We start from the raw sequence: 26,113 nt of genomic DNA, 5'->3' as shown, positions 1-26,113 counted from the left end.
CCCGTGCGAGGCAGCTATGACCAGCGTGGATGTGGTTCTTGGTATCACAATGCTGACATGCTACAGGAGGGGTAGGCTCGAAGCCAGTTGACATGTGGGATGTGTGTATCCAATGAGGAAGTGTCGTGTGTATAAGAGGGGCGCCCAACTCCGTGGTGGCTGGGAGAGGAGGTGTCAGAGGTTCCTTGGCAGTCGTAACTTCGAACGTGAGATCTGTAGGGTGAGTAGGGACTAGTCATGGAATCCAACCGAGGGTAAACCTACAGTTTGTGTAATTGCCCCCGAACATAATGTTAAACCCAAAGCTGCCTCCTCGTATTAGCCCTGCAAGGTAACTCCCCGGCTGTGCCAAATACGGTGCCTCCAGCTCTGCTTCTGTAGGGCGGGACGCTACCTCGGAAAAGTGTGAGCTTCGACAGGAGTGGAGGATGTGAATGCTGTACCCCGTAGGGAGAGGAAGACGGCACCAGGGAAGGGGGCGTCCCCGTCAGGTTCTTTGGTTTCCACACCCAAGCCCAATGCTCTGTGCCCTTGAAAGGGTCCGGGTCTGAGACGGGAAATATGTTTGTCCGTCTCCACTCGAAAGACAACATCCTTCTTATCAGCTGCTGCCCTGAGAAGACACTGATGTCCTCGTGCAGGAAACTAACAGGAAAAGAAAGAAAGCCTACCACTAAATACACTTCCTGAGTGCAAAATGAAATGGCTGCTGTCCTGGCTGCCTGTAGGAAAGGGCTGAGTAAATAAATACACCATCCCCATTGTGTAGCCAGGCTTCCGGGGGGGCAAGTCCTCATCTCCCCACCCCCTCTCTCCTTTCTCAAGTCGGCCACCCTGCAGAGGAGCAGACGGAGGTTTTCTCTGGCTACTGACATGTCTTGAACCTTACAAGTCTCCTCTTTCTCAAACGCAGAGGAAACACAGAAGGAGAGAAGACAGCAGTCACAGGAAGAGGAACTCGGTATTGCTACACACCGCTCCTTGAACCTCACAGAACTTTCCCAGCAACTTCTGCTTTGAACCTTTCCATGCACAGATCTGGTAATGTCTGGGGACATGTCAGGGGGAGAAGGGTCCAGGGCTAGTGCATCTCTGAAAATCCATGGGCCTGTTTAAATCACAGCTACACAGGGCGGAGGCAGAGGTGTAAAGTGTCTTCATCTGTGAGTATTTATTGAGCTCTAACGGTATAGCAGCCACACCAGTAACTGCTTGAGTGCATCAAGAAACAGTTCCAGTCTAAGGATCCTAAGGCATTTCCTTGTGAGGATTGTTTTTTCTTCCTCATGGAACATGGACAGAAGGAAAGAACACGAACACTTATCGGGCACGTGGAGAAGGGGTTGTGGGGAGAGAGAGAGTTTGGGAACAGATACCCCTGGCCTAAAAAGGTGAGATCAGGTGAGCAGTGCACTTGGACCTTTGTCTTTCTATAGTGTTTTTGGTGCAAAGATTATTTATCCTTTAGGAACCCCCCCCCCATTTTTCTCATATAATCATGAGTGAGCCCTGAGAAATGACTCAAAGCCAAAATAATGGGGTTTCCTTGATTATAGTTCCTCATTTTCTCTGGCCACAGGCCAGCCCTCCATATCCTCCTTCCTTATAAGGATGCCAGCTTCGACCCAGCCCTGCTGGCTCACTCCAACCTCTTAGTGATCTTTCTTTCACATTGCAAACTGGACTCTCTTCCTTCCACTTTCTTTTTTTTAATTATTAAAAAAAAATTTCTCTTAAGTTTGAGTAATCTCTGCACCCAACGTGGGATTCAAACTCACGACCCTGAGATGAAGGGCCGCACAGTCTTCTGACTGATCCAGCCCAGTGTCCCTCTTCCTCCCACTTTATTTCCTTCTTTTTGAAAAAAAAAATGTTTTAGTTATTTATTTGACAGAGAAAGAAATAGCACAAACAGGGGGAGTGGGAGAGGGAGAAGCAGGCTCCCCAAGAGCCCGATGTGGGGCTCAATCCCAGGACCCCGGGATCATGACCTGAGCCGAAGGCAGCCGCTTAGCTGACTGAGCCACCCAGGCACCCCTTCCTCCCTCTTTCTAATTGCAAAATTGCTCTTCTTTTAGTATCTTGGTTCTTACTGCTCCCAATACAGCTATGGGAAGGTCCTCTTGGGGGCCCTTACTCCATCCACAGAGCCTGTGTGGGATCCCCCTTTCTCTTATCTTCAGTTAAGGACTGACTTAGCAGACTGCACAGTGACCAGCTTTTTTTGGAAAGGGACAAAGTCCACACAACCAAGTCCCTGTTCATTCTGGGAACACTTCCCCCTCTCTGGAACTTTCATGGACCCAGGTTCAGATTTCTGTATATAGGAGGGGGCGTGATGATTAGCCCATCTTGCCGGTTTTGGGTATACATTTCTCAGCATAGGGCAGGCAGGAAATTAGGCTGGAGTTTAGCTTTGTTGGCCATATTTTAGGAACCCCAACTCCGACATTATGGTCTGGCAAGTGTAGGGTGTGCATAGATAAATGAGACAAAATATTTGAAAATAAGTCCATCCCAGAAAAGTTACCATAGTCATAGCATATTCAGTAGCTTTGAGAGGAAACCAGATATCACACACTCATATAAAGCTAATAATAACTAATGGCTACTGAGTACATACTATGTGTTCAGTAAGTCCCGAATTATGTAGATTATCTCATTTATTCCTCATAAAGGTTTTGTTCTAATAGCTAGAAGGGAGAGAAAATCAATCATTCCATTTCATTTCTATTGTACTATTACATTACTATATGTACCATTGCATTAATAGTAATAATAGTTATTACATATGCCAGTTATAAAATATGTGCCAGGACCTGAACTGAATACATTCTCTCATTTAATCTTTATATATTTTTTAAAGATTTTATTTATTTATTTGAGAAAGAGAGACACACGAGTAGGTGGGAGGAGCAGAAGAGGAGGGAGAGGGAGAAGCAGACTCCCCATAGAGCAAGGAGCCTGATATGGGGCTCAATCATGACCAGAGCCGAAGGCAGACGCTTAACCAGCTAAGCCACCCAGGTGCCCCTCTCATTTATTCTTTAAATGAAACCTACAAAGAGGTATTGTTATTATTTTGTTTCCTAAGGTAGGCTAATTCTTTATTTTTAGAAGTTGGGGAGGGGCAAAGGGAGAGGGAGAGAGAAAAATCCTAAGCAGTCTCCACGCCCAGCAGGAGCCCGACAACAGGGTTCTGTCTCGGGAGCCCGACAACAGGGTTCTGTCTCGCAACACTGAGATCATGACCTTGAGATCATGACCTGAGCTGAAATCCAGAGTCAGTTGCTTAACCAACTGAGCCACCCAGGCACCCCTAAAGTATGGTAATTCTAAAATGGCTCCAAGGATCCCCCTCTTGGTATTTATATTCTTGCATAATCCCCTCTCCTTGAGTGTGGGAGGGACCTAACATTCTATAGAATGTCGTAAAAGTGATGGGATATCAGTTTTGTGATTAGATTACAAAAGACTATGATTTCTGTCTTGCTAGCAGTCTCTCTCTCAATGGCCCTTCCTCTTGCCCTCTTGCCCTCTTGCTTGCTTACTCTAATGACATAAGCTGCCATGCTTTGGGATGCTTTATGGGGAGACCCTCATGGCAAGGCACTGAGGGAGGCCTCATATCAATACCTCAGGAGGATCTAAGGCTTTCCTCTAAAGCCTGTGAGCTACTGAGGTCTGCCGACAATGATGTGAGCTGAGAGCAGATCCATCCCAACTGAGCCTTGAGATCCCTGCAGCTTTGTGAGAGACTCAGAGCCAGAGGACTCAGCTAAGCTGCATCAGGATTGCCACAGAAATGGAGATAATAAATGTTGTTTTAAGTTACTAAGTTTTGGGGTAATTTGTTATACGGCAAAAGATAACTAACACATCCCATTTTGTAGATGAAGAGACTGAAACTTGGAGACATGGATCAACTTCTCCAAAGTCACACAGCTAGTAAATGGCAGAGCCAGGATTTGAACACATTTAGGTTCAAGAGTCTTAGTTAAAGTCTATTTTCTTATGTGATTCCAAGTGATTGGAAAAGTGGAGTTCTAGAAGGCGTTCTACTCTCTGAAATCTTTGGAGCATAGCCATGTTTCCAGGAAACTCTTTGTGTGTAGAACAGGGATGGACAAAAGTTTAAATGGTGCTCCACAGCCCACTCCCTGCTGCGGAAGAGTGGCTGGTCCACCCATAGATCTAGTGATAGTAACCAGGGGCTCCATTCAACAGCATAATGGCAGAGCTAGGAGCTGTGGCCCATCCATTTTACAAGCACTCAAGCTGTCTTATCTATAAAATGCAAGGTGGGTAAAGGGGTACGCACATTTTTCTTGAGGATGAAAATGCATGCATTACATAATGAGGAGGTCTGGTGTGCTATTTAAAAATCATATGGAGGCACCAGTTCGTTAAACATCCGACTCTTGATTTCAGCTCAGGTCGTGATCTCAGGGTTGTGAGATTGAGTCCTGTGTGGGGCTCCATGCTCAGTGTGGAGTCTGCTTGAGATTCTTACCCTTTGCCTCTCCTCTCTGCCCCTTCTCGCCTCTCTCTTTCTCTCTCTCTAATAAATAAATAAAAATCTTGAAAAAAAAATCTTATGAGCCCTAGCATTGGAAAGCAAATGGTTCTACCTGAGAGAACACCATTTTTCACTTCTTTCTTTCTTTCTTTCTTTCTTTCTTTCTTTCTTTCTTTCTTTCTTTCTTAGCTTCTTCCCATCCATGGAAGATAGCCTTGAACTTTGAAACCACAGTGCATTTGTTCCAGCATGGAAAGTAGCTTGGCATTTCTCTGTATTGGAATCTCCCCAGTTTGAGACAGTGAAAACATCCTCCAGACAGTTTCCCTTTCTTCATCCAGAGCTTCATGCCAATGGTCACCTTCATAAAATCAAATGAAGATATACTTGTTGGCTGGCTGCATGGATCTCGTCAGCTTTGCCCTAATGCCAGAGCAGCAGGCTTTGAGCGCAGGGAGGATTTCCAGGTGGCAGTAGAGCAAAGATCCCATAGAGTAAAGTTCTGACATGGTTCTCCTTTCGACCAGTGACAGAGGCTGCACTTTGTTGGTGTAATTGTGCAACCTGGTGTAAAGTCCACAGCAGGGAGATGGGGGTAGGACTCTAAGCTGACTCAGCAGTCTGAGGCCACCTGGCTCTGTCTAGTTTCCCTTACTTTCTTCTCTGCTGGCCTTCCTCCCAACCCCCACCCCAACCCCTCCTCTCTAATCCTTTCATCCCTGTCAGTCTCCATCTTCAGGGATCCCTAATTCAGGGAACTATCTCTTATCAAATATCTTGGCTTGCTTCCAACTACTAGAAGCAGGCAGCTCTGGCTCTTGTCTACTATCTGAATGATTTTCTTCTCTACCAGTTGTGTGTTTCTCTAATCCATTTGGAATTGTGTGTAGAATCCAAGGAAGGGGGGGATCAAAAAACAAACCCCCAAAAGGAGCTTTTCCCCAGTGAGATTGCCCCCTGGACTATAAGAGCAATGAAAGGAAACCTGGATTCTGCTCCCTTGAAAAGTGACGTGATGAAAAGAGAGCAGAAAGTAGCCTCAGCATGCATTGGAGCCCAGGGCAAACTGGGCTACTCCTTAGACATCAGGACATCACTCCAAGTCCTTCATTGTCTACTTAATCGGGATTTACAAAGTCTATTTTTGCCTTTAATATACCTGCTGTCCTGGTCTTGCTCAAGTGGCTCTGAGCAGATATCATCTGCACCACCTCCACAGTCAGCCTCACAACACAAAGATGCAGACTCCCTGACTCCAGTGTTCTTGCTTTCTAAGATGGGGTCTGAAGAGTGGTGAAGACATAGCACAGGAAGGAAAAGAGAGGCTGGCTGGATTCATCACGTTATAAGGTCACTTTGTGTGTGCAAAGTCAAAATGTGGGGTACAAGCAATAACCTTCCCAGCACCGCATGGACTTTATTTATTTATTTTTTTAAAGATTTTATTTATTTTTTTGACAGAGAGAGAGAGAGAGCACAAGCAGGGGGAGTGGTAGGCAGGAGGAGAGGGAGAAGCAGGCTCCCGGCTGAACAGAGAGCTCCAATGTGGGGCTCAGTCCCCAGGGCTTAACTGACTAAGCCACCCAGGCGCCCCCTGCATGGACTTTAATAACACAATAAATAGCTTTCTAGTGGATCAAAGAATATTCCTGAAAACCTTCCTTCTTTAAGATTTTTTTTCTCTTCTTACTGGATTGAACATGTTTATTTTACATTTCTTTTCTTATCTGATTTTCACAAGGAATGGTAGTGGTAGAAGTGTATATATGTATGTATGAGTGAAAACATTTATGAATACTTTTTTTTTTCAGTGTGTGGAATAGAATGAATAGCTGACCTTTGTGGCAGTATTCCTAGTTTTGTGATAGTAATTTTGTTGAGTTCCTGAACTTGATGGCAAGTCCTCTTAGTGAGACTGGCATAATTCTATGTTCTCTATGGCACCAAGTCACTAGGGCTGTACAAGAGCCATTATTACCCAAAGTACCATAATAATGCCCATGCCCTCCTATGACGTTATTGTTTCCTATCTGCCAGGACATTAATTGCCTTCGAACTTGCTCTAAAATTGGTAGGTAGGGCATACTGCCAAGACTAGAGAGAAGAAAACTGGTAATATATTAAAAGGCTGTGTAAAGGACATACTGATACCTCCTTCTCATTGGGGAATCTTCACATTTGCATGTTACTTCATTTGTTATGGTTGTTAGCTCAGGTTTGCCTTATGTCTTGGCTTCCATCTTATCATGGTCAATGTCTGATCTTTCCTTCAGCTGAATGATTCAGACATCTCTGAAGTTATTTTGTCTTTTCCACTTTCCTTTTACAGGCTTTTTATGAGTCATTGAAGGGGAGGTTATTTCTAAATTGGAAGGTGAGGATGAGGGAAGGGGGAGTAAAGTTCAGGAAAATAACGAGGAAAAGACACCTTATTGTTATAGTTACTGAAGGAATAATTTCTGCTTAGTTTTGGTGACAGGTAGTTTATTCAAACTTGACTAAAAATATAAGCTAGAAAATAGACAATTTTTTTTTCCTGGTTAACAAACAGTGCAGTTTTAGACTATTCGTAGCTTGCTCTGCAAAGAACAGAAGAGTGAATAGAAGAGATATGGGACCAAGAGTTAGCAGGAAGAACAGAGGGGCAAAGCACAAAATTTCTGAAGTCCAGATTCTCAGTCCCACAGGAATTTCCCAACCATAATGTAATGCTTGTGAGGGGGTACTTCTTTGATCTGTCCAATCCATCCCTGGGTATGTTTCATGGTCCATGGGTTTGTGTTTTATAGGTAGAGTTGTGAGGAAGGTACATTTAAATCTGACTTGGAAATTTAAAGAGTAATCAGGCCAGCCTTTTGTTATTTAGGAGCAGGAAAAGTGGGTGGAAATGAAAAAAGCAAAATCTAATGACGGATATATTTCTAGGAGCACAAGAGTTTTTATAGCAACACCAGATTTCTCAAAAATGCGTACTGTGACTTATATCCAAATGAATTAAAAATGCAATCACTTATTCTTGTGCATTGTGCCAATGTAAGAAAAGGGCTGCAATTCATTCACTGGTCCTAATTTAGACTGCTAGGAAGAGGAGCGGTTGGGAAAAAAAGACAAGCTTTTCAAGTAACTGACACACATCTAGTAGGGCTATTTAAGAACTGCTGAACATAAAAATCAAGTTGGGAGAAGGTGGGGGGAACCGAATTCTCATTTCCAGAGCATCACAAGGGTAAGTGTGGCCCCTTTAGTCCAAACTTGCTGATGGCTGTTTGGTCGCTTGACAGGAGCCAGCCAGGGGTGAGTCTGGAAGCTAGAGAACGCTCAACATGCCACTTCAGTTTAATAACGACGTTATAACTGCAACAGAAGTGACAGATTTCTGGTAAATGAATGGTTGCGCTTTGCCCTTTAGCATGGAGACTTCTGGAAAGAACTTCAAGGAAATTGGGTGTATTGGGGACTTGAAGAAGAAATTTTTATCTGTGTAAGTGCTTTTCTCCCAAGGAGTTGGAAAACACTCCTTAAACACAGTCTCTGGTGTTGGTATTTTGTAAGTACTACCCTATAAACTAGCAGTGATAAACTTCTCCTTATAGGAAGGGAACTGGCGAAAGGGATGGGTATACAGAGTGAACTCTACAACAAAGAGTTAACCCTTCCCCGGTAACCTCTGTTGTGAGCTTCTGCCCCTTCCTAGCTTTCTACTGCGCAACCAAACTGTGCCCAAGCTTGAACCAACCATGACCACTACATCGCTTGCCAATTGACTTAACAGACACTTTTGGCAGCCTATCATAACTTCGAACTGCCCAACCACCAACCAATGACAACTAAAGCTTGGTTCTAGGCGCTCCAGGTCCGGACGGGGGCTAATACCGGGTCCAGGAAAAGGGGCGGTGAGGAAGCTATGACGGACGGCTAAGCGTAGCCAATTAAAGCAGAAAGCCGCCGCCCTACTACCCAATGGAGAGGTAGAAAGTATGAAATGGGGTGGGCCTGTTGTCATGGGGGAGGTGGTGGCGCTTGGTGGCTACTGGCGGCCGAGGTAGAGGCAGTGGCGCTGGAGTTGGTTGGGGGCAGCGTCAGGTGAGTGCCGGTAACGCGGGCCTGAGGTCTGGGGGCCGTAGCAGGGCGGAAACTCCAGCTCGGCGCTCTGGAGGCGGAGGCCAGAGGAAGGGGGCCTGGACTGTGGGCCGGGTCGGGCCGGGGCCAGGGCGGCGGCGGCGGCGGCGGCGGCGAGTTCGCGCTGACTGGGCTGGTGGGAGAATGGCCCGGTTCCCGGCGGCGGAGTTCGCGTTGGCAAGATAGGCTGGGGCCGGACCCAAGCGGTTCTGGCCGGGAGGTCCCTTGGGACGTCCCGTTGCTTGGGTCTGGGGCACTGAGCGGCGGCCGGTGTGTGAGGGGTAAGATCCCTCGGCAGACGGGAGCGGACGGGGTCCCGGGGGGGGGGGTAACCCGGGGTGACTGGCAACGACCTGGTCCGAGGACCGGGTGACTCGGGACTACACACCTAGGGCAGCTTGGGTACGAGGGAGTAGAGGAACCCGGGAATCCCAGGAGCGGCCCGAGCGGGGAGAGCTGGGGGGCCGGGAAACTGGGAGTGGCCGGGGTCCGAGGGAGAAGGGAGACCGAGAGCGGTCGGAGTTCGGGGTGACAGTGAGCGGCTTGGGTCCGAGCGAGGGCGTCGAGGAAAGGCGGGGCGAGGGGCGGCTGAGGACCCTCTTGAGAAAGGCGGCTGTCCGGGGGTGGAGGGGTCCGGGGGAGTCAGGAGCCGCGGGTTTTAGGAGGGTGGGACCTGTGGAGACCTTGAACAGCTGGGGTGGAACCGGAGCGCCCTGCCCCCACTGCTGGTCTGGGATGGGATACCCAAGACTGGACTGGGAGCTCCTGGGTCTGAGCATCCGCGGGCGACCAGGGATCCTCTAGGAGTAGCTCGGATTTGAGACTAGGGTGAAGGGTCTACTGGGGAGTGGAAGTTGCTTCAGTTGGAGAGGAGTCAAGCAAAATGACACAGGGGTGGGCGGGGAGAAATAATTTCCTTGTAGGAAGCGCGTAGTAGATAGGGCGTAGTAGGAGGGAACGAGAAAGTTGCTCAGGAAGAGAGTGGTGGTCTTGTGGAAACTGGCCAGAACGGTAGATAGGAGAAATTAACAGTGTGGCCATTAGTAGATTTTAAGGACTTCAGAAATAGAAGAAACTTCAGCTTCTTATTAATACTAAGATGTAAGGGAAAAAGCTAAAAGTAGGGTTAAGTGACTTGCATTCCAGTGCTTTAGGAAAAAAAAATTTTTAGGATGACACCAATGATATTAGAAAACGAGGACATTAACAGGATGGTGAATTGGAAGGGAAAAGGGGAGGAGTAGCTGAAACTAAGGGAAAGAAAGAGGGGAGTCATGAAACCCTGGCCAAATTAGAAAAAATATTGAATTCTAGTTAGCTTGGACAGTTTAACCTCTCTGTGCAAGTTTCCTCGTCTATATAATAGGGATAATAGTAGTCTATTTCATAGGGTTTTTTTTACATGAGTTAATATTTGTAGAACTTTTAGAATAGTGACTGCCAGGGAGTAAGCCCTGGTTACTTACTGACTGGATTGTTAAATAGAGGAAAAAGACCGGGTTTAAAAAAAAATTTTTTTTTACTTTTTAATTTTTTTTTTTTTTTTATGCTGTGGTTCTCAAACTTTAGCTTGCACCAGAATCACCTGGAGGGCTTGGTAAAATACAAACTGCTGGCCCCCTCCAGAGTTTCTTATTCAGTAAGTTTGGGCTTGATCCTGAGAATTTGCATTAATCTCAGGTGATGCTTATGTTGGTCAGAGGATCACACTTTAAAAACCACTTGCTTCAATGAAAACAGTAATAATGTAGCAATCTTAAAATATTTGTCTACCCTGCTAGAGACAGGTAGACGCAGATTGCACAAATGATCCAAATATAAGGGATACCCTCTGTGAAGCCCGTGTTTTTCAAACTGTGGATCATGATTTATTAGTAATTTATAAAATCAATTTAGTGGGTTACCGTCAGCATTGAAAATAAAATGAAATAGAACAGAATTGCACTCGGTAAGGAAAATAATTGGGAAATTTTTCTCGTGTGTGTACTAGGTCACAATGTAAAGTATATTTCTTACAGTCAAAAGAGTTTAAAAAACTGTTTCGAGCCATCCAGTGGAGCAAAAGTAACCCTTCAGTAGGGGATTTCTAGGACCGGGTTTATTATTTATATCTTTATTTTTCTTTTTCTGGTAATTTGTCTCTGGTGGTGATACATTCTATTAAGTTTCTTCAGCTTCTGATTCGGTTTCTCTTGTGTTTGCCTTATCGCATACTGCGTTGTGCCTCTTTTTAGATATTGAGAATCTTTGGTATGAGGACTTAAGGAAATTTGAGGCAGAGAAATGAAATCGAGTGGTGTTTCTCAGATGCGGTACACGTTTGTTTCACTTGTGCCCTCTTGTTTACCCTTTCTTTTTATGCCACTGTACTTACTGTAAAGCACTGTCTGTAAAAAAAACCTATGTATACATAGACATATTGGCAGTAAACAAGTAATGCTGAAATGGACTGGTTTGAGAACAGTTCATTTATAGAAAATAACCAAAAGCCAAATAAGACACATTTCAAAGGAGAAAAGCATCGTCTTTTTAAAAGAGAGTGAAAGTTATTTAAAGGTTCTCATGGCCTTACACTAATACAAAACATATAATATAAAAGCGTTTTTAAGGGAATCAGATATACTTGTGTATTTTAGATTTCTAGGTTTTTAAATAAGAGCGAAGAAAGTGATAGTAATCCACAGTAAAATGCACCTGGGATAGAGGCTTAACTACAAAGTAAATAGTTTATTGAACAAGAGCTTTTGTTTTGATGTTTTTCTCCCTTGAGAATGAACTGGATGTGGCATATGTTGTAAATTTAACTTGTTTGAGGGAGTTAAATGTAATCTACGGTACCTTTTTAAAGCGATATTAAGAATATATATGTATTTTCTGTGCTGTTCTTGGGTTGATTTTCTTCTATAAAAACCTAGATGGTTTATATTTAGGCAGAGTTGAGTTACATTAGTTTTTGTGGATATAAGACCAGAGAAAGCAGTATTGGAAACAGAGATTCTTGCAGTTCTCCTTAAAATCTTTAATTCAGGGGGTTTATGTAACCCTCTCATTAATGTTTTATGAAATTGTGAAGAAACTCTTGGTGTCTTTGCATTAGGATTTAAAAAAATTTTTTTATTTATTTATTGGAGGGGGAGAGAGAGAGAGAGAGATATGAGCAGGGGGAGAGGGAGAAGCAGACCCCCACTGAGCAGGGAGCCTGAATCAGAACTGGATCCTGGATCTGAGCCGAAGGCAGACCCTTAACCTATTGAGCCACCCAGGCGCCCCGCATTAGGATTTTTACATAATTTCTTGTCTCTCAAAAATAATTTTTCTCAGATTTTTATATTTCACTAAAAATTTTATTTTTGTTTGGAAGACTACAAAACATATAATCATTACATATTTGAATTGAAAAACATAAGCAGTCTTTTCACAGAATAAATTTACTGATTTTTGTGACAAAGGTTCCAAGGATGAAAGCTTTTTAATTCCTTGCATTGCGTTAAATGGAGTATCCCTACCACCAAAATGGTTGTTCTGTAAATCACTTGTGCAGTTGGTGGGTACATTTGTAGAGATCATTCAGTTTTTTACTAACTGATGGAGGAATGTAAAATCTTAATAATTGTGGGAAAATATGAAAGTTCATTCTTTGTAATTGTGAACATTGACTGGTTTGATTACTTGCTTTTTAATAAATGGACTTTATTCAATTGACTTATTCACCCATAATTTAATCACACTTATCTATGAATAGCTCTGCTTGCTCAACTTACTTTACAGTGAGATTTATTAATCTGTAGTTGAATAAATGGTGGTTTTTAAATCCCAAAGAAGCTGTATGTTCCTGACTGTACAATTTAGTGAGACTTAATTTCATATATCAAAGAAAATTCAAGTAAATGATTTTAAAAAATAGAAGTTCAATTAACACTAGTTAATTAAGTTTATTTTCTATTTCAGTAGCGTTTTATCCTCTTTTATAAATAGCTTCTGATCTGCTCTCTCTGCTTCTAGCCTTTATACAGTAAATCCTAATGGAAATGTTGGTGCCTGAAAATCTAGTTCTGTAAAAGTACAGAAACCTATGTTTGGTTTTCAGTTTGCTGAGGGAACGACTTTTATCAGAAAAGGTCCCTTGGTAAGTTTATCATCTTAAAAAAAAAGTTGTTTATTTAATAGGGTACTTGAAAACCAGCATTTTATTTTGGGCTTGCCAAAGCATCTATTGTGTTTGATAGATTTTGATTTCCACAGAATGGCTCTTGAATTTTCCCAATTTCTGAACTCTGATACATGTTTCCTTGATAGGGCTAAGGAGAAAGGAAACAATTGTACTCCTTAAATACTAAAAAAGAATTTTGCTATCTTATTTTTTTTATCTTGACATTAAAATAAATCCTTTTATTTGCCAAGAAAATTTGTTTCAGTAATATATCCTATTGGAAATTTCATTATTAAAGTTAGAAATACCATATAAAGCTTTAGGATGTTTGTTCAGATGTGAGACAAGGTTCTGATAAGTAGGATGTCCTTATGATACTGCTATGTATTTTTGAGAATGTAAAATACACACTCGGAAATCTCGGGGCAAAAGGAGGATTGAAACTAACGGAGAATGAGGAGAACACTGACATGTGTTTAAGGAGGAGTCTGGAGGAGCTGTAGGAAGTATGTCTAGAGTAGTGAGCCACTCTTGGCAGTTTTCCTAGAGTGACATATGTAAAGGAGGATGATCCTATTTGCAGCATTCTCCCATGGACATATTTTTTTGTTCTGTGCAGTTTCCACTGCTTGCCATAACTCTTCCTTTGTTATCTTCCACTCGGGAAAGCAGGTCAGAATGCAAGTGAATAATAGACTGAGAATTGCTAGTCCTAGAGGATGGGAGCCTGGGCAGGACAATGTGGAATTAGAAAGCTGGACACTTGTCTCTGCTTCTGCAGCTCTTGGGAATAGGTCCGTAGCACTTGTAACTAGGCCAAACCATACCACTTGTCCTTCCCAGTGGAGTCTAGGATTAAGCAGTGGGCAGAGACCCCCTGTCATCTAAATGGGTTACCAAGGAGCTGGTGTATTAATAATTAGTGTTCAGTGTCTTCCCCTTTTCTTACCACCAGATCTGTTTCTCCTCACTTGCTTGCTGATTCTTTATATTCTTCTAATCAGGTTCAAAGTCCTAAGTTCTCTGATTAGATAGCAAAATCTTAATTGTAGTAACTTATTTATATTAAGGTACATATAGTTAATTAGGAAAATGATTATCAGATTTTTTTCCCGGTTACTTAGGGAGGAAGAAAGATTGAAAGCTGTAGAACACTGCTTGGCTCCTGAATAAAGGCAAAGCCAGGGAAGCCAGTAACACAGAGAAATATAATATTAAGTTGATTTATGAAACTTAAACTTCAATCTTGAATTCTTCTTGACTGTCTTATTTTTAGTCCCATCTGTTGAATAACCTGACTCTTTCTTTTAATTCAGCTGTATTTTTTGCCTTTAAGGTCACAGGAAATTCTTAATTATTTACACCCAGATTAGCAATGTTATAACTAATCCCAAAATTCTTTTGGTTATGAAGTATAGGTATGGAACCTGTTAGGTAAATTTTTCATTAGATCTGGCTTCTATTTTTTTTTTTAAAAGATTTTATTTATTTATTTGACAGAGATAGAGACAGCCAGCGAGAGAGGGAACACAAGCAGGGGGAGTGGGAGAGGAAGAAGCAGGCTCGTAGCGGAAGAGCCTGATGTGGAGCTCGATCCCATAACGCCGGGATCACGCCCTGAGCCGAAGGCAGACGCTTAACCGCTGTGCCACCCAGGCGCCCCTGGCTTCTATTCTTTTAAGCTAATATTTAAGTATTGAATATCCTTGGCATTGAATATCCTTATCAGCAATTCTCAATCTGTTACTCTTCAAACTCTTTGAATTGGGGTGGATGTTTTGTACAATTAATTCATTTGCTCATCAAATATTACCTGTAGACAAAAGTAGTAAGTTCTAAAATTTATACTTAAAACATATATATACTTACAACTTACTACTTTCATACATATACATACGTATATATTACATATACTATCTATATTATATAAATGTTGAGATGAATTAAATTTTTATTTTGAAGACTAGACCGAATTCATAGTAGCTTTGGTTGTTTTGACTATTTGCTCTGTCAGTGAATGTTGAATATTCAGCTATTATCATATAAGGATTAGTTACTATTTTGACTTTTTTAGAAAATTTATTTTTTTTCCTATTTTGACTTTTAAAAAGGTTCATCCTTAAAAGCTCTCAGCGTACTTTTTCTACCTTTTCCTTACCCAAGTGTGCCATTTCAGAAACCCTGACATACTTCTGTTCCCCCCCCCCCCCCACGGCAAATGCATTCTTTTTTCTCCCTCTCTCTCTCTCTCTCTCTTTTTTTGTTTTTGGACAGCTTTATTCAGGTATAATTGACATACAATGAAGTTGCAGATATTTTAAGTACACAGTTTGATGAGTTTTTACCTATTTATCCGCCACAATCAAGATAAGGAACATACTTAACCATTCTAAAAGTTTCCTTGTGCCGATTTGTAATATATCTCTCCCTTTCCACCCATAGAGGTAACCACTAATCTATCATTATAGATTATTTTGCATTTTCTGAAATTTATGTAAAGAGAATTGTAGTATGTACTTTTTCTGATAGGTCTGGCTTCTTTCACTCTATGTAATTTATTTGAAATTTATCCATGTTATTTTGTGCATCAGAAATTTATTCCTTTTTATTGCTGAGTAGTATTCCAATATATAGTTACATCACAATTTAAAAAAATCTCTTGTTGATACACAGTGGATTGTTTCCAGTTTTTGGCTATTCAAACAAAGCTGCTATGAACATTCCTATACAGGTTTTTGTATGGACATGTCTTTTTTCTTTTTTTTAAGATTTCTTTATTCATTTGAGAGAAAGCGAGCTCACACACATGGAGGGTCAGAGGGTGAGAACCCTAAGTAGACTCCTCACTGAGTGCAGAGTCTGACCGGGCCTTCATCCCGCGACCCATGATATCATAACCCGGTGGAAACCAAGGGTCAGTGGCCCAACCGACTAAGCCATCCAGGTGCCCCTTCATTTCTTTGGTATGTATCTAGTAGTAGTAGAATTGCTGGCTTATGTGGTAACTCAGTTTTCCAAAGCAGCTATATATACCATTTTGTATTTCCACCAGGAGTGGGAATGAGCATTCCAGTTTCTCCACATTCTCACCAACACTTGTTATTACTTTTGGTTTTTTATTATAGCTATCCTAGTAGATGTGAAGTGATAACTCCTTGTGGTATTGTTTTGAATTTCCCTGATGGCTAATGATGAAAATTTTTTCATGGGTTTATCAGCTATTTGTTTATCTTCTTTGGAGAAATGGGTTGTTTTTTTTTTTTGGATCCCTTGCCCATTTTAAAAATGGGGTTATTTGTCTTTTATTATTGAGTTTGAGTTGTAAAAAATATACATTCTGGACACAAGTCCCTTATTAGATACTGGATTTGCAAATATTTTCTTTCTTCCTTCCTTTTTTCCTTTCCTACCTTCCTTTCCATCCTCTGCCTTCTTTCCTTCTTTCTTTCCTTCCTTTTCTTCCTTTCTTTCCTTCCTCTCCTTCCTTCCTTTCTTTGAAAGTTTTTTTTTTTTTTTTTGTAATCTCTACCCCCAACATGGGGCTCTAACTCATGACCCCAAGATCAAGAGTCACATGCTCTTCCAACTGAGCCAGCCAGGCACCTCTGTTACAAAAGTTTAATATATTCTGCTTTGTTACTAATTCTTCCAGGTAGCAGTTTGTTGGCCTTTTGGTCTAGTGTGGCAGTTGGGATCATGGTGCCAAGGGAAGCATTGCAAGAGTTGCAAGAACGGGTTATAAGTGAATCCACTGATGTAAATATATGATTGTGTAGGGGTGCCTGGGTGGCATAGCGGTTAAGCATCTGCCTTCAGCTCAGGGCGTGATCCCGGCGTTATGGGATCGAGCCCCACATCAGGCTCTTCTGCTATGAGCCTGCTTCTTCCTTTCCTACTCCCCCTGCTTGTGTTCCCTCTCTCGCTGGCTGTGTCTATCTCTGTCGAATAAATAAATAAAATCTTTAAAAAAATAAATATATGATTGTGTAATTTCATCCTTATATTATTTCATACTTGAACATTAAGTGAAGTTCAGGTGTCATTTTTCTGCTTACAGTGCAGCCTTGTGTCCATAGTTCTACACAAGCTTCAGTGTTGGACCTTTAATGGAAATCAGGGTCAGATTTTTAAACATCATACTTAAGGGAAGAATAGTTTCTATTGTACCTCTTTTTTTTCCCCCTCTTTTTTTCTCCACTCTCTCCCAACCTCCCTCTTTATTTTTTTTTTTTGTTTTTTGTTTTTTAAGATTTATTTTATTTTTTTAAAGATTTTATTTGTGTGAGAGAGAGAGTGTGCACAAGCAGGGAGAGCTACAGGCAAAGCAGGCAGAGGGAGGAGCAGGCTCCCCGATGAGCAAGGAGACCAGTCCATGACCCCATTGATCCCGTTATGACCAGAAATGAAGGCAGAAGCTTAACCAACTGAGCCACCCAGGCATCCCAAAATTTATTTATTTTAGAGAGAGAGAGAGAGTGTGTTCACGAGCATGCACACCCACGTGAGGGGGGGAGGGGTGGAGGGAGAGAGAATCTAGCTGACTCCCTGCTGAGCAGGGATGACACACACGGGGCTTGATCCCAATACCCCGAGATCGGGACTTGAACCGAAACCAAGAGTCAGAGGCTTAACTGATTGAGCCACCCAGGTGCCCGTCCACTCTTTAACTCACCTATCCTAATACCCTTTTATCTAAAAAAGACACTTCTTTTGAATTAAACACGTAGCCTTTTTCTGAGGGAAAATCAAATACTAAGGCCTTATTATTTAAATTGGAAGTTCAAGGAAATGTTCTATAGTGATGATTAAAAACATTATATTGGGGCGCCTGGGTGGCACAGTCGTTAAGCGTCTGCCTTTGGCTCAGGGCGTGATCCAGTGTTCTGGGATCGAGCCCCATATCAGGCTCCTCCGCTGCTTCTTCCTCTCCCACTCCCCCTGCTTGTGTTCCCTCTCTCGCTGGCTGTCTCTCTCTCTGTCAAATAAATAAATAAAATCTTAAAAAAAAAAAAAACATAGAGGAAAAATTATAAGGATCTTAATTAACCTTGGTAAATTCAAAATCAAGAATTAGTATAATTAGTATTACAGTTTTCCATGTAATCCTAGTTGAAAGTGAGAAATAGCATGGTATTTTCCTTTTCATTTAAAATATAACAAAAATATAATTCTTTTACAGTTTGTGTGATTTATTTAGCATTTTGAGATAAACTGATTCTTTGTTTAAAGAACATTTAACTTGGGGATCCTGGGTGGCTCAGTTGGTTAAGTGACCAACTCTTGACTTCCACTCAGGTCCTGATCTCATGGGTTGTAAGATGCAGCCCTATGTTGGGGCTCTGAGCTTGGTGGGGAGTCTGCTGGAGATTCTCTCTTTCCCTCTGCCCCTCTCCCCCCAGTCAAATAAATGAATCTTTAAAAAAAAAAAACCAAAACATTTAACTCTAAATTGAGTTCCTTTTTCCTATGTTTTAATATGCATTATTTTTTTTTCTTTTTGGAGCTCTTAAGAGCAAAGGGAAAAGTGTACATCTTTTACATGCTATTTGAATTTTGTGTGTCTCATTTCTCTTTGTAGAGTTCTGCTTTTTTAGAATATGAGGACAGTACTTTGCCAAGTAAGAACTAATTTCCTGGGAAATCAGGTTGCTGGCTTGACTTCTTGCTGTGCCTTTCCCTTTTTCATTGCTTTGTAAAAGAGCTGAGCTTAGTCCTGTGGAAAATAACTAAATCACTTAATTATTTTCTCTAGTTCAAATTAAACATGATTGATATATATTTGCATTGTAGTGAATTCTGTAACTTTTTCTTATAGATTTGTTAACGTACCTTGAAGGACTTTGACTTCATTTGATAAGTTGGCTATTCATATCTGAAATAATACTAATGGTGTGTTCCTTCAATGAATGTTCTTATTTTTTTGGTCCCTTTTTCCCCCTCTAGTAGACCTAGCTAGTGTGGGGTATCACTTGTTCTTTTACAAGAAAGCCCAGACACTGAAATATAATCATAGTTTCTATGATATTGACCCTTCATTATTTTTTTAAGATTTATTTTGAGCAAGTGTGTGTGTGCGCACGCACGCACGTGCACATGATGGGGGCACAGAGGGAGATAGAGAACCTCAGGCAGACTCCACTCTGAGGGTGCAGCACGATGAGGACTCAAGGCAGGGCTTGATCCCACCACCCAGATCATGACCAGAGCCAAAATCAAGAGCCAGGCACTCAACCAACTGAGCCACCCAGGTGCTCTGACCCTTAATTATTTTTTTAATGACATTAACATTTATCATCTATTTTTCCTCATGCAGATTTTTATTGAACACATAATTTTGGAACCTGCTTTTTTTTTTTTTTTTTTTTAAGGCCCTGCACTGGGCATGTGGCCCAACGCAGGGCTTGAACCCACGACCCTGAGACCAAGACCTAAACTGAGACCAAGAGTTGGTCACTTAACTGACTGAACCACCCAGGCACCCCTGGAACCTGCTTTTTTTAACATACACTTTAATATCATTATAATTATTTGAAAACAGTTTAAAACAGCTGAGGAGTATTCCATTAAAGGATATATCATCATTTATACAACCAATTTCCATAGTTTTCACATTCAGATTATTAATTTCTAATTATTATAAACAGAACTTCATTGAATATTGCTAAACACAGATCTTTGTCCACATTTCTATATTGTTAAGATAGATTCCTATAAGTGGAATTATCAAGATGTACATTTCTGAGGGTTCTCAAGAGAGCAAAACATTGCATAATTGCTTTCTAGAAAGGTTGTACAAATTTACGTTCCCATTAGCAGTGTATGAGCTCGAGATATATACTCTTGCCAGCAGTGTTATCATGGAAAAATATTTGCTAATTTGATAGGGAGAAAATAGTAACTGGTTTCTGAAATTTGTATTTTATCACTAGTGGAACATTTTAAATATTATCATTAACCTTTAAGTATTTCCTTTAAGTGAAGTTATGTTCCTGTTCTTTGTCCTTTTTTTTTTTTTTTTTTTGAGTGGTGTCTAATTTTTATGTGGGATTTAGGGATGGATAATATTCAAAGGTGGACTTAATTTACATAAATGATCATGTCCCTTTCTCTTTTTACTTATTTATTTGAGAGAGGGAGAACGAGCAGTGGAGAGGGGCAGAGGAAGGGGGGGAGAGAGAGAGAGAGAAGCAGACTCCCTGCTGAATGTTAATGTCCCTTTAAATTTTGTTTTGCCCTCCCTCCCTGCAACTGCCTTCTGATTTTGTCTGTTCTTGAATTTCATATAAATGGGATATATGCTCTTTTTATCTGGCTTCTGTGCTTAACATATTTTTGAGATTCATTTTGTTTTGTATATTTATTTTTTTGTTAAGGAAATAGTTACAGTGATTATATGCCCTTTTAAATACAGTGCCATTTAAACCATTGCTAGACCACAATTTAAGTATTCAATGTACCTTAAGTCCAACTTGTATCTCCCTAAGACACTGTTTCCATTGAAGTAGCCATTTTAAGCGAGTCTTCTTTTTTGTATATACATGGAAAATTTCTGGAGGGAACACTTAGTAGGAACATGCACCAAGAATACATAAGAAAAAAATATGTATGTGCACATACTTTTAAGAGTTTTACTTAATAAAAAGTGGTATCACTTGATAAAACCCTGAGATTTATTTGCCTCTTTTTTTTTTTTTTTTAATTTTTTTATTTTTAAGCAATCTCTACCTGGTGTGGGGCTTGAACTCACAGTCCCCGAGATCAAGACTTGCATGCTATACTGACTGAGCCAGCCAGGTGTCATTTGCTACTTATGGCACCAACTAAAAAATTCCTCAAAAGTTTATCTTGTGGCAAAAAAACTCAAGTGAGTTACTAAACGAAAAATAAGTTTATTTTCAGAATAAAAATTAGCTTCAACTAGGGATTAAATAAAATGAGAATTTGAAGAAAATAAAAAGACATAACTTCCTAGGTCGCACAGTATTCCATTTTTTGAATACCACACTTTGTTTTCTGTTCTCCTGTTGGTAGACATTTGTGTTATTTCCAGTTTTTGCCTGTTATGAATAAGGCTGCTATTAACAGTCTTGTACAAGTCTTTTTGTGAACATGTTTCATTTCTTTTGGTTGACTACCTAAGAGTGGAATTGTTGCATCACAGGGTAGATGTATGTTTAGCTTTATAAGAAATTGCCAAATGGTTATCCACTAGCAGTGTGTGAGATCCAGTTCCTGCCTATCGTTGCCACCACCTGGGTTGTTAATTTCTTTGATTTTTTTTTTTTTTTAGCCAGTCTAGTGGGTATAAAATGATGTCTTAGAATGGTTTTTATTTGCATTTTCAGATGAATAAAGATGTTGAGCATTCTCTCTCTCTCTTTTTTTTTTTGGTTAAATCTTTATAAGGGCAAATTTCCAGATTAATAGTAAATATGTTAGTAAAAGGTTCAGTATATTTTATTACTATATGTGGATCTAGATTTATTAATCTGATTTGTAAGATCAGAGCTCAATTTGTAATTAAAATGAAAAAGATTTATTTCAAGCATAAGATTTTTCAGAAGTTCCATATCATAGTGATAATTCACAGATTTCTTGGAGATAAGTAAACTTATGCTGTTCATTAATATTTGTGAGAATTTTGTTTGGTAAGTAAATGATTTAAAAGGAAGACTTGAGGCTATGTTTTGTAGAGCTGTTTTTTGAATTTGGTATATTGAATCATTGATTCAGGAACATTAAAATTGCATGATCTGGCTGGGAAACTAGCCCGTATTTGAGCCACGTGTGAGAACTGATAGTCTAGTAGTGGGATTGGGTGGTAGTAGTAATACTAGCAGCAGCTGATGCTGTATTCCAGGCATTGTTCTAAGTGCTTTACACGCACTAATTTAATTCTCGCAATAACTCCTGTGAGGGTAGGTATTATTATTGTTGTTGTTGTTGAAGATTTGATTTATTGAGAGAGTGAACTCAAGTTGTGGGAGCAGGGGGAGAGGGAGAAGCAGGTATAACACCCCAGGACCTCAGGATCATGACCTGAGCCCAAGGCAGACACTTAACCGACTGAGCCGCCTAGGTGTCCCTGTCTTTGTTATCCTTATTTTCCTGTTGAGAAATTTGAGGCAAAGAGGTTAAGCATTTGCCCAAATCATAGGACTCAAACATAGGCAGTCTGGCTCCAGAGGTCATATTCTTACCCTTCAGTGCTCAAGTGGTTAAATACAGTCAATTTTATGTTCTTTATAGAGCATATCCTTCTGTGGTAGTGGTGGTCATAGTTTAAATTGGGATTTTAATTTTAAATAGGTTCTCTACAAGGTTCCCTCACTTCACTATCAGTACTCCTGTCATGTATCCCAGGGGGGTGATTTATGGAAGGAAAGTTTTATCTGAATTAACAGATGAACAACCCTAGTAACTTGAGATTGAGTGCTCTCCTAGAGATGTCATTTCTGTCTATACCTTAATTGAGCCTTGGAATTGGAACAACTACTTTCAGACAGTCTTCGGCCGTGTTTGTTTAACTGGTCTTTGTGAAAATCTCTAAATGTAAATGTTTAACATCCTCTGGAAACAAACTGAGTGAGATATGAGGTTGATGGAGCTTGTGCCTGAAAAATGTTGGGCCTAATAACAGCACTCCTTAAATATATGATATTCATAGATACTTTTGAAGCGCTGACACAAGAATCACAGTCTTAAAATTCTTTTCTTCCTGAATCTCCTGCATACTGAAACTCTTTGTCTTTAGTTTGGATTTAGGTAAGATTGATCTTTGAGGGCTGGATTTTTTTTTTTTTTAAGATTTTATTTTTAAATAATTTCTACACCCAGTGTGGGACTGGATCTCACAACCCCGAGATCAAGAGTTATAGGCTTTATGGACTGAACCAGCCAGATAACCATATATTTATTTGGTCAGTTTCCTTGAAAGAAGGTTTGAGGATGGAAGGAAATGAAAGTATAAATTAGCTTTTTATTTTGCCACACCTTTTTTGTCTTCTTCCACTTCTGATTTGGTATTGTTGATATCATGGGTGACTTAAACAAATTGGGGTAGATGGGAAGCATTTGGTGTGTATTAAATGAGAGAATGTAAATTTAAAAAAAAATTTTTTTTAAATTTATTTAAGTAATCTGCATCCAACATGGGGCTCGAATTCATGACCCTGAGATCAAGAGTCACATGCTGTTGTGACTGAGCCAGCCAGGTATGCCAAGAATGTCAATAATTCTTTTTTTTTTTTTTTTTAAGTTTTTTTTTTTTCCCCCTCTTGAGCAGGGAGCCCACCATGGGGCTCAACCTCAAGGCCCTGGAATCATGACTTGAGCCGAAGGCAGACGCTTAACCACCTGAGCCACCGAGGTGCCCCTGTAAATTCTTGAATAAAGAAATCATAAGATATGAATTTAATTCCTGTGTAGCCCCACTCTGTGATTTGGCTAAATGTTTTAACTTCTCTGGGTCTTTATTTTTCTTTTATGAGGTGATGGTATTGGACTTGATCTTTAAAGGTTTTTAATACTGAAATGTTCAAATTATTCTGAAATTATAGTGAATAATATAATGAATATAATTCGGTTTTTTAAAATAATTCAGCTTTTTTAATATCAAAAATAAGTGTGCCAATGCTGTTTTTAGAGTAGTATCCATTTGTTGCTGATTTTCAGTAAGGATCTTAAGTCATATGTCATATTTCTATTTACATGTGGGCCTGTTTTTTTTTTTTTTTAAGATTTTATTTATTTGATAGAGAGAGAGACAGCCAGCGAGAGAGGGAACACAGGCAGGGGGAGTGGGAGAGGAAGATGCAGACTCCTAGCAGAGAAGCCTGATGTGGGGCTCGATCCCAGAAAGCCGGGATCACGCCCTGAGCCGAAGGCAGACACTTAACGACTACGCCAACCAGCACCCCAATGTGGGCCTGTTTTTATGCTCTGTTTGCCTATCTCGGAGCCAGTATCACACTGTCTTTATTTACTATAGCTTTGTAGTAGATTTAGATATCTGGTATGGTGAGGCTTCATGCCCCCACTTTGTTATTCTTTAAAATTATCTTGGTTATTTTTCTAAATCTCTGTTCACCTCTAAAATTCTGTGATTTTTGTGTATTCTGCTTAGACTTTCTGGGTATTTGATCGGTAATCAGTATAGTCTTAGTGAATGAATACAGTGAACAACAGCCAGTTACCCTCTAAAGGCTTATGAATAATAGTGTTACAAGTTAATATCAGTCATAAAATTATGACTTTTGAAAATATTGCTAAAAAACTTGCCTTTTTCTTTTGGGAGTATTTAATTAAGTTACTTTCAAATTTGGGCTGGGTGTAATATTAAATATCTTGAATGGTCCTACCCCTGGCCTCCCTGCCTGCCACCTCTTTTGATACTCCCTTTGGATTAAAATTTTGGAAAGAGTAAGTAGGATTTTTGAAAAATTGTTGTTTAGACAGTTTAAAACCACCTTAAAAGTCATGATAAATTCCACATGAAATTGATGAAATATGCTTTTAATGAGCACTTTTACTTTAAAACTAGTTGTGTTGTATGAGCGCCATCGTTTGAACTTCAGACCTGGAAAGGACATTAGTTTTTGTTTACTTGAAAATACTTCATATTTTCATTTTGTAGTGTGTAAGGTTGAGTTCTATAGCACACTCACTGAAAATTTTGTTTTCTGTTTCCTAACTAACATCATCAAACATGATTTCAGTGGAACTCTACAGTTTCTCTATGCTGTAGCTGGTTTGATCTTTTTAACCTCTTATATGTCCTTTACTTTTTTTTTTTTTAGATTTTATTTATTATTTTTGTCAGAGAAAGAGGGAGCACAAGCAGGGGGAACAGCAGGCAGAGGGAGAAGCAGACTTCCCGCTGAGCAAGGAGCCAGAAGTGGGACTCAGTTCCCTGAGATCATGACCTGAGATGAAGGCAGACACTTAACCACTGAGCCATCCAGGCGCCCCTGTCCTTTACTTTTTTCCATTTTTGTCCTTTTATTAAGGCTTTTTGGTCTGCCTTGAATGTTTTTTTTTCCCCCTGTTACCTTCTAAGCCATAATAGAACCATCTTCTTATATGAGGGCTTTCTTATCACTTTTTCTACTTTTTTGTCTTTCCCTTTTGATCCCATAGCACTTTGTAGCAGTATGATATGGCATGTTATCTGCTCTGCATTTATAGTTACATATACATTTTTCTCCCTAAGTAGATTATGTACCTACTGGGAACAAGATCCTTGTCACTTTGACTTATTCTTTGTAACTCCCACAGTTCCTTGCATGTAGTGGGTCCTCAGTGGTGTTGGAATTGAATTAATTTAATCATCTCTGCCCTCAGTGAAGCTTATAGTGTAGGGGAAGGAGATGCACAATAATAAGTACAGAGGAAGATTGCCATTTGAGAATATGCAATGAAAATAATGAATAGTATTCTATGGTGGGAGAATAACAGGGGAACCAGTTTTGATCTGGTTGGCGAAGGCCACACTTAGGGTTGACATTTGAATTGGTATGAAGAATTAGAAGGAACCACCATGCACAGAGCTGGAAGTATTTTGTGCTTGTGGAAAGAGTAAAGTAAGAAAGAGCTTGAATTTTTGAGGAACTGAAGTCAGGCAACAGCTTAGTGAGTGTGAGGAAAGCTTAGTGAGCTTGTAAGATGAGCTTAGATAGGCATAAATAAAGAGGTCAATCATGAAGTGCCTTGTAGGTTGCTGTAGGGAATTGGGATCTTGTTCTAAATGGGGTGCCATTGAAGGATGTTAAGCAGAGGATAAGATAAATATGATATACATTTTTAAAAGATTTATTTATTTTCGAGAAAGAGAGCTTGAGTGAGCTGGGGGAGGGGCAGAGGGAGAGAAGCAGACACCCCGCTGAGTGGAGACTCATGTCTCAGCCTCATGACCCTGGGATCATTCCCTGAGCTGAAAGCAAGAGTGAGATGCTCAACTGACTGGGTCACCCAGGCACCCTATGATACACATTTTTAAAAGATCATCATGACTATTACCCGATAGATTGTAGGGAGAAGCAAAAGAGAAAGCAGGAAGAGCAATTTAGAAGGGTGTTGGAAGTAGAGATCGAAATGGATGAATTCAGATACATTTAGAATTTTCAAGATTTACTGATGGATTAGATGTGAAGGAGAAAAATCAGGGGCGCCTGGGTGGCATAGTGGTTAAGCGTCTGCCTTCGGCTCAGGGTGTGATCCTGGCATTGTGGGTTCGAGCCCCACATCAGGCTCCTCCGCTATGAGCCTGCTTCTTCCTCTCCCACTCCCCCTGCTTGTGTTCCCTCTCTCGCTGGCTGTCTCTATCT

General features: G+C 40.5%; 1 protein-coding gene across 15 annotated transcripts in view; it reads left to right on the top strand.

The window, feature by feature from the left end:
• Positions 1–848: 848 nt before the first annotated feature.
• NUMB (NUMB endocytic adaptor protein) overlaps positions 849–26,113 on the top strand; it is a 184,063-nt gene continuing 158,798 nt past the window's right edge. For 10 of the 15 annotated variants that reach the window (XM_087856105.1, XM_087856114.1, XM_087856111.1 and 7 more), the window contains exon 1: positions 8,488–8,602. The gene's annotated coding sequence lies outside the window, so the exon portion shown is untranslated. Of the gene's footprint in view, positions 1,042–8,487; positions 8,603–8,751; positions 8,920–15,556; positions 15,752–26,113 lie in introns of those variants that run through there. The other 5 variants (XM_087856103.1, XM_045807866.2, XM_045807870.2 and 2 more) reach the window with 5 other exon arrangements.

Source organism: Ursus americanus, chromosome 26, assembly GCF_024610735.1.
Source record: "Ursus americanus isolate L20-20 chromosome 26, mUrsAme1.1.p, whole genome shotgun sequence".
NCBI classification, from domain to species: domain Eukaryota; kingdom Metazoa; phylum Chordata; class Mammalia; order Carnivora; family Ursidae; genus Ursus; species Ursus americanus.
This window is presented reverse-complemented; position numbering and strand designations above follow the sequence as displayed.